This window comes from Artemia franciscana, chromosome 18, assembly GCF_032884065.1.
Source record: "Artemia franciscana chromosome 18, ASM3288406v1, whole genome shotgun sequence".
Taxonomy (NCBI): Eukaryota; Metazoa; Arthropoda; class Branchiopoda; order Anostraca; family Artemiidae; genus Artemia; species Artemia franciscana.
Window position 1 is genome coordinate 31,448,579 of NC_088880.1, and position 17,522 is coordinate 31,466,100.

General features: G+C 34.9%; 1 protein-coding gene across 2 annotated transcripts in view; it reads right to left on the reverse strand.

Moving 5' to 3' along the window:
* The window catches only part of LOC136038868 (sodium/calcium exchanger 1-like), a 60,604-nt gene that overhangs the window by 15,066 nt on the left and 28,016 nt on the right, over nucleotides 1–17,522 (reverse strand). Inside the window, exon 1 of one of the 2 annotated variants that reach the window (XR_010620335.1) lies at nucleotides 5,455–5,544. The exons of the other annotated variant lie outside the window; for it this stretch is intronic. The gene's annotated coding sequence lies outside the window, so the exon portion shown is untranslated. Of the gene's footprint in view, nucleotides 1–5,454; nucleotides 5,545–17,522 lie in introns of those variants that run through there. 2 annotated transcript variants of the gene reach the window in all.

Below are 17,522 nucleotides of genomic sequence, written 5' to 3' on the forward strand. Positions count from 1 at the left end.
AGCTGTCAATCAAAACCTTTCACAAGACTTGATAATTGGTGCTATTTGAAGTTTTGACAATCGGCGGTCTCTAGAGAATTAAAAGACGAAAGGCTAACCTAACTTCAATTTTGAAGCTCGATGTTTTCAAGTTCACTTAATCACGGCCTTAAGCTAAGCCATCAAATCGCATTCTTACCCATGACTATGTAATGACATGGTGCATAAGCCTAAAAATGACTGAGAAAAATTTAATATTTTGTATAAAAATCTTGCAAAAATTTTCCATATTTTTAAATTTTTCTGAACTTTTCAATTATGTTAAATATTTCAAACTTTCCAAATATTCGCAAATTTTGAAGAGGCCCCTGAATATTTTAATTTTGCAAATATTCACTTGAATTTGAGTATGGTTTCAACTTATTTTTAATGACCTAGGCCTAAGCTAAGATGAAAGGAAACCTAACAAATAAAGTTGATGAAGGTGGAACTCTCCTAACCAAGTTCATACCAAAAAACACTGACAAAGAAAAGACTTTTCCTTTTGATTGGTCAAGTTCCCATTACCCATAACAAGTGGCAGAGAAGGTTCCAAAACTGACCCCAATCTAATGCAAAACTCAACACTACAGCAGAAGTTACAAGTCTAGTTTTGTGTGGATTGTTTTTTTATACTTTTATCATGTGCTTGTGCTGTAACCAATTCAAGTTTTATCTAATATCATATTATTGATTTGTTGTTCCAATTCGAGGCTGGCTAAACTATAAGCTTAGGCCTGCCAACTTTCCTCCTTGCCACTGCATATTTGTGAGGAAAAGAGCATAATTGGCATGTATGATTAGTATAATCTAAATCTTATAGAATTCCATCTTATAGAAATGTTTTCTAGGGCGAAATTTTGTATCAGCTAGTTGATTAATGAAAACTTTTCTGGGGAAAAGTTACTTGCCAACTAGATGGTTAACAAAAGTTTCTGGGGCAATGCTGTTTGCCAACTAGACAGTTAACAGAATTGCTTCCAGGGCAAACACTTTCCAGCTAATTAGCAAATGAAATAATATTTGGGGCAAAGTTTTTCATCAGCAAGTTGGTTAATACAAATTTTCTGGGGAGAATGTTACTTGCCAAATAGATAGTTAATAGAAGTGTTTTTGGGGAAAATTTTGCTTCTAGCTAGTTGTAAAAGTGTTGCTAGGGATAAATTACTTGTCAATTCAAATAATAATACAGAAATTACTTGAGGTTTAGTTAGGATTCAAGTTGGGCTAAGAATTGTTACAAGTTAAGCCAGTTTGCATTTTGCCTGAATAAGAGGAGAAATGACTGACTACTATTCAGCCCAAATGCAGTGTGTCACATCCACCAAGCATCCTTCATAGCATTAACAGTTTGGACTAGAATTTCATGTGTAATTATGGCAGGGTTAGTGTAAGAAGCCTAGAAAATGCAGGCAATCCTGTGATGATCCATTTTGGGTTTGTCTTTAAATAAATGAAGCATTTTCAGACCAAGCAATTGAAGTTGTGCAAAATTTAATCCAAAAAATGAAAAATTTCTGACCAAAGGAACTTCCAATACTAGTGTACAAGGATAGCCCTACTTTCAAAACTTTAAATTTCAACAAGAGCTAAGAGTTCATATGGCACTTGTGACGAGGCAAGAAGAGCTAAGAGCCAAGAGATCATATGGTATGAGCTCTAACAAAATTCTATGAATCAATAGATTGATTTAAAAAGGAAAATAAGAGGCTTAATGCCGGTCAAGATTTAAAATAAGAGCTCTGAGTCACAAAGTCCCTCTAAATATCAAAATTCATTAAGATCCGATCACCCACTCGTAAGTTATAAATACCTAATTTTTTCTAATTTTTCCTCTCCCTTTTGCCCCCCAGATGGTCGAATCTGGGAAAACGACTTTATCAAGTCAAATTGTGCAGCTCCCTGACACGCCTACCAATTTTCATCGCCCTAGCACGTCCAGAAGCACCGAACTTGCCAAATCACTGAACCCCTCCCCCCAACTCCCCCAAAGAGAGCGAATCCAGTACGATTCTGTCAATCACGTATCAAGGACATTTGTTTATTCTATCCACCAAGCTTCATCCCGATTCCTACACTCCAAATGTTTTTCCAAGATTTCCCCCTCCAAATCCCCACAATGTCAAAAGATCTGGTCGGGATTTGAAATAAGAGCTCTGAGACATGAATTCCTTCTAAAAATCAAATTTCATTACGATCCGATCATCTATTCGTAAGATGTAAATACTCCAATTTTCATGTTTTCCAAGAATTCCGGTTCCCCCCTCCAACTCCCCCGAATGTCACAGGATCTGGTCGGAATTTGAAATTAGAACTTTAAAGCACAAGATCCTTCTAAATATCAAATTTCATTAAGATCTGGTCACCCTTTCGTAAGTTACAAATACCTCAATTTTCAATATTACCCCCCCCCCCCCAATTCCACCAAAGAGAGCAGATCCGGTCCAGTTATGTCAGTCACGTATCTTAGACAGGTTTCTATTCTTCCCATCCAGTTTCATCCTGATCTCACCACTTTAAGTATTTTCTAAGATTTCCAGTCCCCCCAACTGCCCCCCCCCCCAATTACGCTTGATCCGGTTGAGATTTAAAATAAGATATCGGAGTTACGAGGTCCTTCTAAATATGAAGTTTCATGAAGATCCGATCACTCCTTCGTAAGTTAAAAATACGTCATTTTTCTTATTTTTCAGAATTACCCCCCCCCCCCCCGCAATTGAGCGGATCCGTTCCAATTATGTAAATCACGTATGCAAGACTTCTGCTTATTTTTCCAACCAAGTTTCATCCCAATCCCTCCAATCTAAGCGTTTCCCATCATTTTAGGTTTCCCCACCCCAAACTTCCCCCAATGTCACCAGATCTGGTCAGGATTTAAAATAAGAGCTTGGAGACACGATATCCTTCTAAAAATCAAATTTCATGGAGATCCAATCACCCGTTTGTAAGTTAAAAATACCTCATTTTTTCTAATTTTTCAGAATTAACCCCCCCCCCCCAACTACCCCAAAGAGAGCGGATCCGTTCTGGTTATGTCAATCATGTATCTAGGACTCGTGTTTTTTTTCCACCATGTTTCATCCCAATCCCTCCACTCTAAGTGTTTTCCAATTTATAGGTTTCTCCCTCCCAACTGCCCCCCCCCCAATGTCACCAGATCCGTTTGGGTTTAAAATAAGAGCTCTGAGACACGATATCCTTCTAAACATCAAATTTCATTGAGATCCGATCACCCGTTCGTAAGTTGAAAATACCTCTTTTTTCTAATTTTTAAGAATTACTCCCCCCCCCCAACTACCCCAAAGAGAGCAAATCAGTTCCGATTATGACAATCATGTATCTGGGACTTGCGCTTATTTTTCCCATCAAGTCTCATCCCGATCCCTCCACTCTAAGTGTTTTCCAAGATTTTAGGTTTCCCCCCTCCAACTCCCCCCAATGTCATCAGACCCAGTCGGGATTTAAAATAAGAGCTCTGAGACACAATATCATTCCAAACATCAAATTTCATTAAGATCCAATCACCTGCTCATAAGTTAAAAATACTTCATTTTTTCTATTTTTTCTGAATTAACCAGCCCCCACTCCCCCCCCCCAGGATGGTCAAATCGGGAAAACGACTATTTCTAATTTAATCTGGTCTGGTCCCTGATACGCTTGCCAAATTTCATCGTCCTAGCTTACCTGGAAGTGCCTAAAGTAGCAAAACCGGGACTTTAGGTTTTCCCCCTCCAACTCCCCCCAATGTCATCAGATCCGGTCGGGATTTAAAATAAGAGCTCTGAGACACAATATCATTCCAAACATCAAATTTCATTAAGATCCAATCACCCGCTGATAAGTTAAAAATACTTCATTTTTTCTATTTTTTGCGAAATAACCGGGCCCCCACTCCCCCCCAGATGGTCAAATCGGGAAAATGACTATTTCTAATTTAATCTGGTCCGGTCCCTGATACGCTTGCCAAATTTCATTGTCCTAGCTTACCTGGAAGTGCCTAAAGTAGCAAAACCAGGACCGACAGACAGACAGACCGACAGAATTGGCGACTGCTATATGTCACTTGGTTAATACCAAGTGCCATAAAAAAAGAGCAAAAATTTAAGTATTCCTGTCATCAGGTAGTTGGTTAATGAAAATTTTCCTGGGGAAAAGGTAATTCCAAACTAGATGGTTAACAGAATTGTTTCCAGGACAACCACTTTTTCTAGCTAGTTGGAAATGGAAACGTTTTCTGGGGCAAAGTTAATCATCAGCTAGTTGGTTAATAAAACAATTTCTGTGGAAGTTAATTGAAGTATTTCTGGGGCAATTTTTGCTTCTAGCTAGTTGGAAAGGTAGTGTTGCTAGGGAGAAATTAGTTGTTAACTGACATATTAATACAGAAATTACAAATTACATGAGGTTTAGTTAGGAATTGAGTTGGACTAAGAATTGTAACAAGTTAAGATAGTTTGTGTTATGCCTGAAGAAGACAAGAACTGGCTAACTACTGCACAGCCCAGAAACAGTGTGTGTCTGAAAGCTCAGGATCCAGCATTAACTTAGCATCCACCTAGCATTATCAGTTCAGACTAGAATTTCATTTGTAATTATTGCAGGGTTAGTGCCATCAAAAACCCTAATAAAAATTCCTCCAAGTTGAAGTAGGCTAAGTGCATAAGTTTTCTCAGAAGAAGCATAGAAAATGCAGGCAATCCTGTCATGATCTGTTTTTGATATGTATTTACATAAATGAAGTGTTTTTATACCATTAAAATGAAGTTGCACCAAATCTAATATACAAACTGAGAAATTTCTGATCAAAGGAACTTCAAATAAAAGGGGATAAGGATAGCCTTTCTTTCAATACTTCATATTTTAAACTTAAAAGCAGCAAAAAAAGTCAAGAATTCCTATCTGCTGGTTTGACCCTAGTGCCACCAAGCATAAACTTACCAATGTAGAAAAAAAACTATGCCCAAAAGAAGTTAACCTTAATTTTACCTTAATTTTCAGTTACTAAGCCTACTTGCTTTTTCTCTGCCTTTAGTTCTGAAAATGAAATTCCTGTTATTTCAGTAGAATTTTGAGCCATATAAATATTTTTTTTTTTTAAGTTTAGGAAGTGTATTTACATATCTTAAAAACCTTATAAAATAAAATTGAGCCAAGTTATAGACCTGAGAACAATTTTTTTTTGTATATCAATTAAGCAGACGATCTATTATGCAAGGTTTCACTTTAATAACACACATTTTTTAATGGTCATCAAAGGTCAGGGCCCTCTAGAGGGAGAGGGAGTGGAGGTAGTTGCTACAAGATACCTTCCCAGTACATACTTTAGTATGTAGCTTCATCCCTGAAGGTTTTATTTTCCTAACCTAAACCATTTCTGAGATAGTAAGCAAGTCAATTTATTTTATCTTAACATTAAATTATAAATGTTATACTTACAAAAAAAAAAAAGATTAAAGGAGATAACTGTATGATATTTATGTGGCCTCCATTAGTTCCTGCAGATTGATTGAAGTGATGAATTATTTGTAACGTGGTGTACTCAGGGTTGCCGCGAAGTTTAGATTCGTACCATTTTCGGTACGTTTTAAGTTTTAGGTTACGGTCCTAAAAGTAGTAGATTTTGGTTACGTTTTTTATTTGTGTTACATTTTTGAATAATGATTAAGTTGTACATTTTCTGAGTAATTTTTTTTCGTGAAAAAAATTCCACTGTTCCCACTTTGATTACACTGACTAGAGTAATGACAATCTTGAAATAGCATTCGTTGCGTGAACCACTGTATTCTGAACGAAAACATAATCTTTTTCTGGATTTTAAGCAAAAGGGGTTGGAAATTTTTTATGAACTTATTTTACAATAACTCAACATGTTAAGGTTGCGTATGAAACTTTTTTGACTAGTTTTTAGCAAGAAATTAGACAATTCATTTAACCATCAAGCAGTAAGAATATAATTAAGAAATCCGATATTTATAGGAAATCAAGCTGCGATAGAGGTGACGAGAGAAAAGTAAGCAGAAGGGGGTTGAGAGAGTTGGTAGCAAGAGCCGTGGAATCCACCGGGCTTTTGCTAAAATTTGCGGGGACAACGTGGTCGGCCTTTAATACTTCCTTTATTTCTCTCGTAAGGAAACCCTCCAAAAATGACGGTTTCTATACTTGTGTAATCAGTTTTTGAATTTTCTGCAGCGGAAAATTACAAAAAAAAGAAACAATTATGAAGATTTTATCAAAAATGTTCGCGAAAGATGCCATAAAGCAGGCAAAGGACATCTGAAAAAGTGACTTGAAAATTGATGTTTTTGAGAAGTGCAAGGGTTAGCATCCAAGGACAACATTTTTGACAATATTCAATAATCTGATAAGTGTTTCCTAGCGTCCAAAGAGGAGCTACCCCTCTTTGTTATAGTTGATCCTTGTGACATGCCAGTTATCTGTAATAAACCAAGCACTATTGTACCATCTCGCTAAAACAAGTACGTGAGGATGTTAAATTTTATTGTTGAAAAGAAGGAGACCTCGATAAAGCCCCTAGGCCCAGTAGGCTGGCCCTCAGTCCCAGCTCAGGCGCAATCTTCTATTCTGGTTGTGTTAAGCAAAGTTCCGAGCAACTTGAATATCCAAAACCTTATTAATCAACATGATTTTGTGGGAAAAACTTGGTTGTGCTGATCAGGTCCAGCACATTCTGGCTAAAAAGCACAAGTTAGTAATACATATGTCTGAGAAACAATAAGCAGCTGCTGCTGTTGCTGCAATACCAAACAGGCTACTGTGAAAAAAATTACTACGCTAAAAATTTAAAAGGAAATACCTGAAACTTACATCCGTAAGCTAAGGGACATAAAAATGTCAATAAAAAATCCATTTTTCGTAATTTCAAAAAGAAGTTTTTAATAAACCTTATAAAACTCCTATATTAAGCCCAGTGTCCATTTCTGTTTTATTTGTTAATCCTTTTCATTTGTTAATATACATCTGATTGTTGTTTTTTCCCCAACCCGTAACCTTTTATAGGTCTTTTAGGCCTAGAGGCAAATAGGTCAGAGGCACAATCTGTCAAGACAAATTTACACAGGAGACAAATTTATTAAACAATGGCCTTTGCAGCTTATTAATAACGTGAATGGGTCCAACCTTTGAGAATAGAAGAGTATAATGTTTTTTTTCAATAGTTAGGGGGAGGGTTAAGATTTCAACTTGTCAATAAAAATACCAAAAAAAGGTAAACTTGTTATCCTTGAATGCATGTTTGACGGCCAATGCCAATTTACCTTTTTAGGGAATATTACTTCGTCCACAGTTTATGAGAAAAAAACATTCCCCATTGAAGTTCTGCCACTAATTACCTCCCCCCCCCCAACTACCCCAAAGAGAGCGAATCAGTTCCGATTATGTCAATCATGTATCTGGGACTTGCGCTTATTTTTCCCATCAAGTTTCATCCCGATCCCTCCACCCTAAGTGTTTTCCAAGATTTTACGTTTCCCCCCTCCAACTTCCCCCAATGTCATTAGATCCGGTCTGGATTTAAAATAAGAGCTCTGAGACACAATATCATTCCAAACATAAAATTTCATTAAGATCCAATCACCAGGAATAAGCTTGTAGAGGAACCCGTTTTAACGAGGCTGTTTTTGCTTACCTCCCTCCAATTTAGCTCTGCGAGTCAGCTTTATCAGTCTGACGCATCATATGACGGTAAATATTAAAGTCAGGTTATTACACTTTACGTTAGTTTAATTTAGGTTACGTTAAATTTGGTTATGAATATCAGAAATGGGTTAAAAACCAAACTTAACCCAACCCATACTTCAGCGAGCCTAATCTAACCTTACCTGTCATCATCAAACCTTGATTCTAATGGAAAAAGATGTCTGGCAGCGCTGACAAAATCCATCGAGAAAAAAAAGGTATTTAAGACATTCACCAGTGAATGTCGACATTCCCAAATTTTTAGACACTCAAATTTTAGGCACTGGTAATACATATCAAACAGTTCGTGATAACAAACTGCAGTAAGGAGTGACCCGGCTCAATAGTAACTGAAACTCTAAAAAACGGAATTTTGATATCAATAGTAGTTACACAAAAGGAATCGCATTTTAATGCTGATGTTAAATATATAACCTTCATCAAGTTTAGTCTTATCCATCGAAAGTTACGAGCCTGAAAAATTTGCCGTATTTTAGAAAATAGGGGGAAACATCCCCTAACAGTCATAGAATCTTGACGAAAATCACACCAATAGATTTAGGGTATCAGAGAACCCAACTGTAGATGTCTCTTATCTACAAATTAAATAAAAAAAACAAGTTTTTTTTTAACTGAAAGTAAGGAGCGACATTAAAACTTAAAACGCACATAAATTACTTCGTATATGAAAGAGGCTACTTCCTCATCAGCGCCCCGTTCTTTACGTTAAAGTTTGACTCTTTCTCTCAATTCTTCTTTTTAAAACAGTGAAAAAAAACAGTGTAAACAGTGTAAAACAGTTTAAAACAAAGACATAGTTATAAGGTTTTTCGACTACGCTGAATAAAATGGCTATCTCAGAATTTTGATCCGTTGACTTTGGGAAAATAATTAGCGTGGGAGGGGGCCTAGGTGCCCTCCAATTTTTTTGGTCACTTAAAAAGGGCACTAGAACTTTTCATTTCCGTTAGAATGTCTATGACATTCTAACGTTTGCTAAAAACCTTTTCAAGAAGTAGTTATAAACTGTTCTCAATTATTCTTCTATTGGTGCTTTTGTTAAATTATAAAACAACAAGTTTGATAGATTTGTCCGTCAGTCCGACTAATAAAATATGTTTCTAGTTTAAAACAAAAATTGCTTAAACATATTTTTTTAAACATAAAAAAAGCCAGTCCAAAAGCTAATTTCAAGCTCACTTGCGTCGAAGCGGCCAGTTTTTCACAAGCTGGTTGCCTCGTTTTTATGGCAATGCCAGTATTAGAATACTACATAAGTATTAAAATTAGAACAGTAGTATTCACAAATACTAGTATTATAAAAAAACACTCGTATTATAATCAAGAACACTAGAAACATTGCAGTTTCAGATCAAGACGGTTGAAACATCACGACTGTAAAATTAATGTTTTCCTAATATATGGGGCAATTGGGCAAATCTTATAGGAGATTCTTCCTGTGGGAAGGTACGGGTGAAATGAACATTTTCCTCTTAATTGCAATTCTGGAGTATACTACACTGCAAAATGTCATTTTGGAAAATGATTTTTCCTCTTTTAGCTCTCTCTCTAAACCGTAAATTAACTATCGGTAACTACCATCTATTGGCAGTCGCAAAAAATAAACGTAATCATCATTAACATTTTATTGCTCATTTGAAGCTTGGCATCTGACCTCTAACATAAACACTTAGTATACCAAACTTTCCCAAACAGTCACAAATGAAAATTGTTTTGTCTGGTGGGTGAAACATTAAACTTTTCACGACCAAGAAGTGACAAAACATTTTTTCTAACATTTTGGTTTGATTGATAGTAGAAGGCTAAACCGGGATAGACTTGGATAATCTAAGACATCAAAATGCAATATAACGAGGCAGATCAGGGGCATAGGTGCCAATCGGAGGGGGTGCTAAAAAACAAGCATCCCCATTGTATTTGAAAAATACCCTTTCTGCATCTCTATCTGGAAAAATAATAAAAACTCCATCTAAATAAAAAGGCAATGCCATTGCATCTTTTTTTGAATAGGCGTCACTGGTCAGGGACACTATGAATGGACCTCTTTGAAGATCTCTTTGAATAAGAAAATTGTTTTTTTTTAACTGCAAGTAAGGAGCGACATTAAAACTTAAAACGAACAGAAATTACTCCGTATCTGAAAGAGGTTGTCCCTCCGCAACACCTCGCTCTTTCCGCTAAGCTTAAAGCTCTTAAGCGAGGCGCTCTTCTAAAATATTTCTTTAAAAAGCTACCTAAAAAATTATTTTTTGGTACCTTTTGTCCAAAATTAACAAGGCGGATGTATTTTGAATCAGTTAGAAAAAACAATCTTTTCACAATTTGAAAGACTTAAAATTAATTTTAGCGAAACTTTAAATCATTAAGCCCCAACAAGCGAACGCTTCGCCAAGCCTAGAGCATTCAAAATTCTCTTCCTTTTATATTCTGATATAAAAAATACAAAATATAATAAAAGAACACTCAGGGACATGGAGTATGAACCTCATCTTTAAAACGTTGTTTTATGCCCTAAACGTTGTTTAGATACCAATATTGGTATCTAAGCTGTGTATGCAAAAAAAAGAAAAAAATGCGTTCCCGCCTATGGTGTTGTAGTACGATCTACGCGTCGGAGCGCGGGTTTGGAGGAGGCTCCAAGCTCAGAGCTCTGTACCAAACGCTTCTCATTGGCAAGATAGGAGTTGTCATAACTGTATTGGTATCTAAGCTGTGGTTTGCACTGAGGTACTGCCCACCACCATCTGAACAGGGTTGCCAAAACTTTTTGGCAACCCTGATAAAAACTAAACTGATAAAAACTATAGTTTTTGATAAAAACTTTTTATCAAAAAGCGATTGAAACGCGCTTGGATTGGAACGTGCTTCACATCCTTTTCACCTGGCTTTCGCCAACGCGTTTGGTAACGCTGCTCTCGCAAAAATACACAACAACAGCGTTATTTCATCCAACATTAATGTATTCATGAAATCAATTAACTAAGAGATCAAACTTGATAAGGAGAGAGATAATGACAAGACAAATATCAGTTGTTCTGTATAAAGCTAATTTACGAAAGTAAAACAGTTCAAAATAGGGATGATACCTTTTTATTGACAGTTAAATATAAAATTATTTAACTGGATATTTCGAACACATATACAGTGTTCATCATCAGCAGTAAAACTAAAAGACATGAATAAAAATAAACAAAATTTATGCCTAATAAACTAATTACATATAGTTTATTGCTCTTATTTTTTTCAATGCAACAGCCGAGGCAAATCTCTTTGACCTTTTCGGTTCCGGTTCATTAGAATTAACTGACATATTACGTGGACAGAGGTCATAGCTCTTAGGTGAGGTGATATTTACTTTATTTGACCTCACTAAATTATCATAAATTGAGTTCAATCCAAATTCATCTGTATCTCTGTTTATGGAATTATTCTTGAATAGAATTTTTTTAATGTCGATTGTTTCCCTGAAATATTGCTTTAACCCTTGGTCCTTAGAAATCAAATGAACATTTTAAAACAAAATAAAATGATTTGAAAATTAAAGATATGCTCTGAGAGGGCCGACGTGAAATCTTCAGGTTTGGTATTTTGCTTTAAAGACGATGAAATGGAATTATGAAGTTGTAGCAATCTCGTTTTTAAATTCTGGTTAGTACGTCCCACATAAGAGCTTCCACAAGTACATGGAATTTTATAAATCCCACTTTGTTGCTCTACGGAAGTCCGATCCTTTCCAGAATTTAAAAAACTAGCCAAAGTATTACTACCTCTTAAAGCTACCTTTAAACCATTATTTTGTAAAATTCTTTTAAGTTTTTCACTCAAAAATGGAACATATGGTAGAGAACAAAAAATATCTTTCTTTTCTGTTGTTTCCAGTATATCGTCAGAACATTCTAGAAATTTTTTCCTTCTTTTCGAAAAAGTCTGGTCAATTAACCAGCCCGGATAATGGTTACTTATTAAAATCTCTTTTAACAACAATAATTCCTCCTCAATGAAATTTGGAGAACAAATTCTAAAAATGCGGTCAGTTAAAGATATGATTAAACCATTTTTTACTTGGCAAGCATGACTGGAGAAAAACGACAAAAATCTGTTATTGTTAGTAAGTTTTCTGTGAATCTTAAAATCCACACTATTTTCATTTTTTAAAAGAAGGACGTCCAGAAAAGGAAGTTTATTATCCTCTTCTAATTCTATTGTAAATTTTAAATCCCCTCCACAAAAATTAAGATGTTCTAAAAAATTTTTTAATTCCTCCACCCCATAATTCCATATTGAAATTATGTCATCCATATATCTCCCCCAAAATTTATGTTTTAAAAAATATGAATCTAACGCTATTGTTTCAATATTTTCTACAAAACAATTTGCTAATAAGGGACTTAAAGGGGCCCCCATGGGTAAACCATTTACTTGTTCGAAAAAAAAACCCTCTGAATTGAAAAAAATAAGAGAGTATGTTGCACAACCTAACTAAATTCATAATTACACCGACTTCCAAAAACAGTTTCACCACCAATTAAGTCCAAATTTCTTAGTATCTTTCTCTCAAGAAGAATTTCTGCGGCTTTTACATCAATACTCGTATACATTGACACTATGTCGAAACTTGAAATTATAGAATTTGAAGAAATCTCAACTTCTTTTAGTTTTTTTTACAAGTTCTGACGAATTCTTAATGTAAGAAATTTGTGTAGACATGAGTGGTTTATACAATGACACTAGCCACTTACTCAGAGCACTTGTTGGTGACTTGTTACTCGCAACAATTGGTCGTAACGGCAGATTTGGCTTATGTATCTTTGGAAGTCCATATAATTTAGGGCACAAAAAAACCTCTTGGTAAGAAAATTGCAATGTTGCATTGAAAAAAATCTCTATCTCTTCTGTTCGTAAAAATTTCACTTCGTTTTAAGTTTGACCAGACTATTCATAATTTCTTTTCGTATTCGTTTCGCTTATCTTATGATAGTAGTTTCCGTCCTTTTAAGTTTGAATTACTAAATGACTTTTTTTGCTCCTCTATAGAATTACTACGGCTCTTTAAAAGTTTGCTTAAGATTAATTTATAATCGTTTTTATTTTACATGTTAATTATTAATTAATCTTAAGCAATCCTGTCATGATTAATTAATAATGTCATTATTAATTATGTCCCGGGAAGGTCCCGGGACATATTAAGTATATGTCCCATATACTTAATATACATATTAAGTATTCTACTCACATCCTTTTCACCTGGCTTTCGCCAACGCGTTTGGTAACGCTGCTCTCGCAAAAATACACAACAACAGCGTTATTTCATCCAACATTAATGTATTCATGAAATCAATTAACTAAGAGATCAAACTTGATAAGGAGAGAGATAATGACAAGACAAATATCAGTTGTTCTGTATAAAGCTAATTTACGAAAGTAAAACAGTTCAAAATAGGGATGATACCTTTTTATTGACAGTTAAATATAAAATTATTTAACTGGATATTTCGAACACATATACAGTGTTCATCATCAGCAGTAAAACTAAAAGACATGAATAAAAATAAACAAAATTTATGCCTAATAAACTAATTACATATAGTTTATTGCTCTTATTTTTTTCAATGCAACAGCCGAGGCAAATCTCTTTGACCTTTTCGGTTCCGGTTCATTAGAATTAACTGACATATTACGTGGACAGAGGTCATAGCTCTTAGGTGAGGTGATATTTACTTTATTTGACCTCAGTAAATTATCATAAATTGAGTTCAATCCAAATTCATCTGTATCTCTGTTTATGGAATTATTCTTGAATAGAATTTTTTTAATGTCGATTGTTTCCCTGAAATATTGCTTTAACCCTTGGTCCTTAGAAATCAAATGTACATTTTAAAACAAAATAAAATGATTTGAAAATTAAAGATATGCTCTGAGAGGGCCGACGTGAAATCTTCAGGTTTGGTATTTTGATTTAAAGACGATGAAATGGAATTATGAAGTTGTAGCAATCTCGTTTTTAAATTCTGGTTAGTACGTCCCACATAAGAGCTTCCACAAGTACATGGAATTTTATAAATCCCACTTTGTTGCTCTACGGAAGTCCGATCCTTTCCAGAATTTAAAAAACTAGCCAAAGTATTACTACCTCTTAAAGCTACCTTTAAACCATTATTTTGTAAAATTCTTTTAAGTTTTTCACTCAAAAATGGAACATATGGTAGAGAACAAAAAATATCTTTCTTTTCTGTTGTTTCCAGAATATCGTCAGAACATTCTAGAAATTTTTTCCTTCTTTTCGAAAAAGTCTGGTCAATTAACCAGCCCGGATAATGGTTACTTATTAAAATCTCTTTTAACAACAATAATTCCTCCTCAATGAAATTTGGAGAACAAATTCTAAAAATGCGGTCAGTTAAAGATATGATTAAACCATTTTTTACTTGGCAAGCATGACTGGAGAAAAACGACAAAAATCTGTTATTGTTAGTAAGTTTTCTGTGAATCTTAAAATCCACACTATTTTCATTTTTTAAAAGAAGGACGTCCAGAAAAGGAAGTTTATTATCCTCTTCTAATTCTATTGTAAATTTTAAATCCCCTCCACAAAAATTAAGATGTTCTAAAAAATTTTTTAATTCCTCCACCCCATAATTCCATATTGAAATTATGTCATCCATATATCTCCCCCAAAATTTATGTTTTAAAAAATATGAATCTAACGCTATTGTTTCAATATTTTCTACAAAACAATTTGCTAATAAGGGACTTAAAGGGGCCCCCATGGGTAAACCATTTACTTGTTCGAAAAAAAACCCTCTGAATTGAAAAAAATAAGAGAGTATGTTGCACAACCTAACTAAATTCATAATTACACCGACTTCCAAAAACAGTTTCACCACCAATTAAGTCCAAATTTCTTAGTATCTTTCTCTCAAGAAGAATTTCTGCGGCTTTTACATCAATACTCGTATACATTGACACTATGTCGAAACTTGAAATTATAGAATTTGAAGAAATCTCAACTTCTTTTAGTTTTTTTTACAAGTTCTGACGAATTCTTAATGTAAGAAATTTGTGTAGACATGAGTGGTTTATACAATGACACTAGCCACTTACTCAGAGCACTTGTTGGTGACTTGTTACTCGCAACAATTGGTCGTAACGGCAGATTTGGCTTACGTATCTTTGGAAGTCCATATAATTTAGGGCACAAAAAAACCTCTTGGTAAGAAAATTGCAATGTTGCATTGAAAAAAATAAGAGCCATAAACTATATGTAATTAGTTTATTAGGTATAAATTTTGTTTATTTTTATTCATGTCTTTTAGTTTTACTGCTGATGATGAACACTGTATATGTGTTCGAAATATCCAGTTAAATAATTTTATATTTCACTGTCAATAAAAAGGTATCATCCCTATTTTGAACTGTTTTACTTTCATCATGGAAAGAAGTGTGGTCTTCGAAGTTATCAAAGCTAATTTATTCTTCAAAAAACAAAGAAATGTCTAATTCTTTGCAAATAGTGACAAAACAAATACCAAATGTGCTCAATCAAATGTTGAAATAAAAAAAGCACAGAAAAACAAAGAAAAGGGCTTTTTGGTGTCAAGAATAGCTATGGTTTTTCGAGGATAATCCGTTTCTCTCTGCCAGCTCTCTTTCTTCTGAGAAGAGGTCGACGGCGTCTGTAAAAGACACTGGAAAGGCTTATTTAATCACAATCCTTTTCACCAAAAGCAGAATGGTGCACAACAAATGTCTAAGCAAATCCAAAATATTTTGCGCTAGGCCTTTTCCGTCTTCGTGGCTCAAGATGGCCCGAACCAAAAAACCTAGACAGCATGAAGAGACCTTTATAAGGGAATGACTGTGTTGGATTTCCCATACGGTGCATTTCATGTTATGGAGACTTACGAAAAGTGAGCATATACAAAATGAATCGGATTCCAATTCAGAAGCGCTATACAGAGGTCCACCCACACCCTGGGTTCAGAAAAGGCTGGGTTTTTCAAGAAAGAACGAAGAAAATTATAAGAATGTGAGAGTACGAAGGGAAACTTTAATGCAAAATTCTTGGACAATAAATCTGTTCAAAGCTTCAGCTTTTGTTTTTGAAAAAAAAAAATCAATTTCTAGTGGTTACCCATTTTGGAGAAAAAAACTTCGGCTACTGCAATCTGATTTCAATTATTTGGTTTTCTGATTAGTCAGTGAAATAGGTCAGGTTCAGATTCATTCTCTATTTGCTCATCCTTGTCGTCAGCAGTGTCACCTCGAAAAGTTATTAAGTAATTTTGGCGGAATCCTCCACCGATCCACCGACGCAGCAATACGAGTAACCATCTGCTTAAATGCATGAGGGAATCCACAGTTTTCACTTCCAACCGATTTCGCAACTTAGTTTTAATGTTTGTTAGTTGAGAAAACTGTCTTTCGGCACCAGCACTTGAGTAAGGTAACGCGCATTAGTGCCGTCGGGATTCTTCACATCTAAAAAGAGCTTCCAGAAATTAGATGGTGAGGACACTAGCTCTTCACCACCAGACTTCAGGATCATGTGACTTGAAGTCAAATGTTTCACCACGTTTGAATTTTTGCGCTTTTGAAAAGGAAAGTAGTGCGGATACGATAAAAAAAAAATCGCTAAGACGAAAACGAACCTGAAAAGCACAAAGCACAAATTAGAAGTAGTTGCAGTTAAGAGAAAACTGAAAATAAATGCATATGGTATTGATTTTGAAAAAATGCCAAAAAGTGTCTTTTTTAAGTGTCCCTTTGGCAACCCAGGGAGCGACTCGGCTCAATAGTAACCGGCTGCTTTTGGTGAATGTACCCGGTCCGACGTTCTTCGCTTTATGTCACTTGGTAATACCAATTGCCATAAAATGTAGGCCCGTCTGTGTTGTGTTTGTTCTTTAATTAACATAGTCCTTCCCAAACTTCTTCTACCACCCTTTTTCATGAAAAAATATCACTCAGTGCCCCCTGCAGATTATTTACTTTCACATTTTAAGACCAAATAAATAGAAAAGAGTAAACAATAATGCATCTACCCTCTTCATAAATCAAACATTTCGTGGTAACGAACTGTAGTAAGGAGCGATCCGGCTCAATAGTAACCGGAACTCCAAAAATGGAATTTTGATACCAATAGTTGCATCAAAAGAATCGCATTTTAATGCTGATTTTAAATATATAAGTTTCATCAAGATCAGTTTTAACTATCAAAAGTTATGAGCCTGAGAAAATTTCCCTCATTTTAGAAAATAGGGGAAAACAGCCCCTAAAAGTCATAGAATCTTAACGAAAATCACACCATCAGATTCTGCGTATCAGAGAACCTTATTGTAGAAGTTTCAAGCTCCTATCTACACAAAGGAGTTTCGCATTTTTTGCCAGAAGACAGATCACGGATGCGTGTTTATTTGTTTGTTCATACTAAAGAAAGGAGGAAATTGGAAAAACTGATGCTATTATTAAAACAATTGTCTTATAAAGCATAACAAAGTAACAAAATTATCTACAATGAAATTTGTTTTATGAAAAAATCTTGAAACTAGCCATTGAACTTGAAATAGAAAAGTAATACAAAATAATTCAAATATTCAAAATTATCTCATTGAGGAAAACAAACCTGGTTTGCTGCTAATTTAGAAAGCCTTGGGGCAATAATAATCTTAGGACACCTACCCTATTCTGAAAAGCTGTTTTTTGTGTTTGTTCCCAAAAATGAATGCCCGTTTTCTGCAGAGCTCATAGAAAGATGTTTATACTCCTCCAAAGGATTAATAATAGGGCTT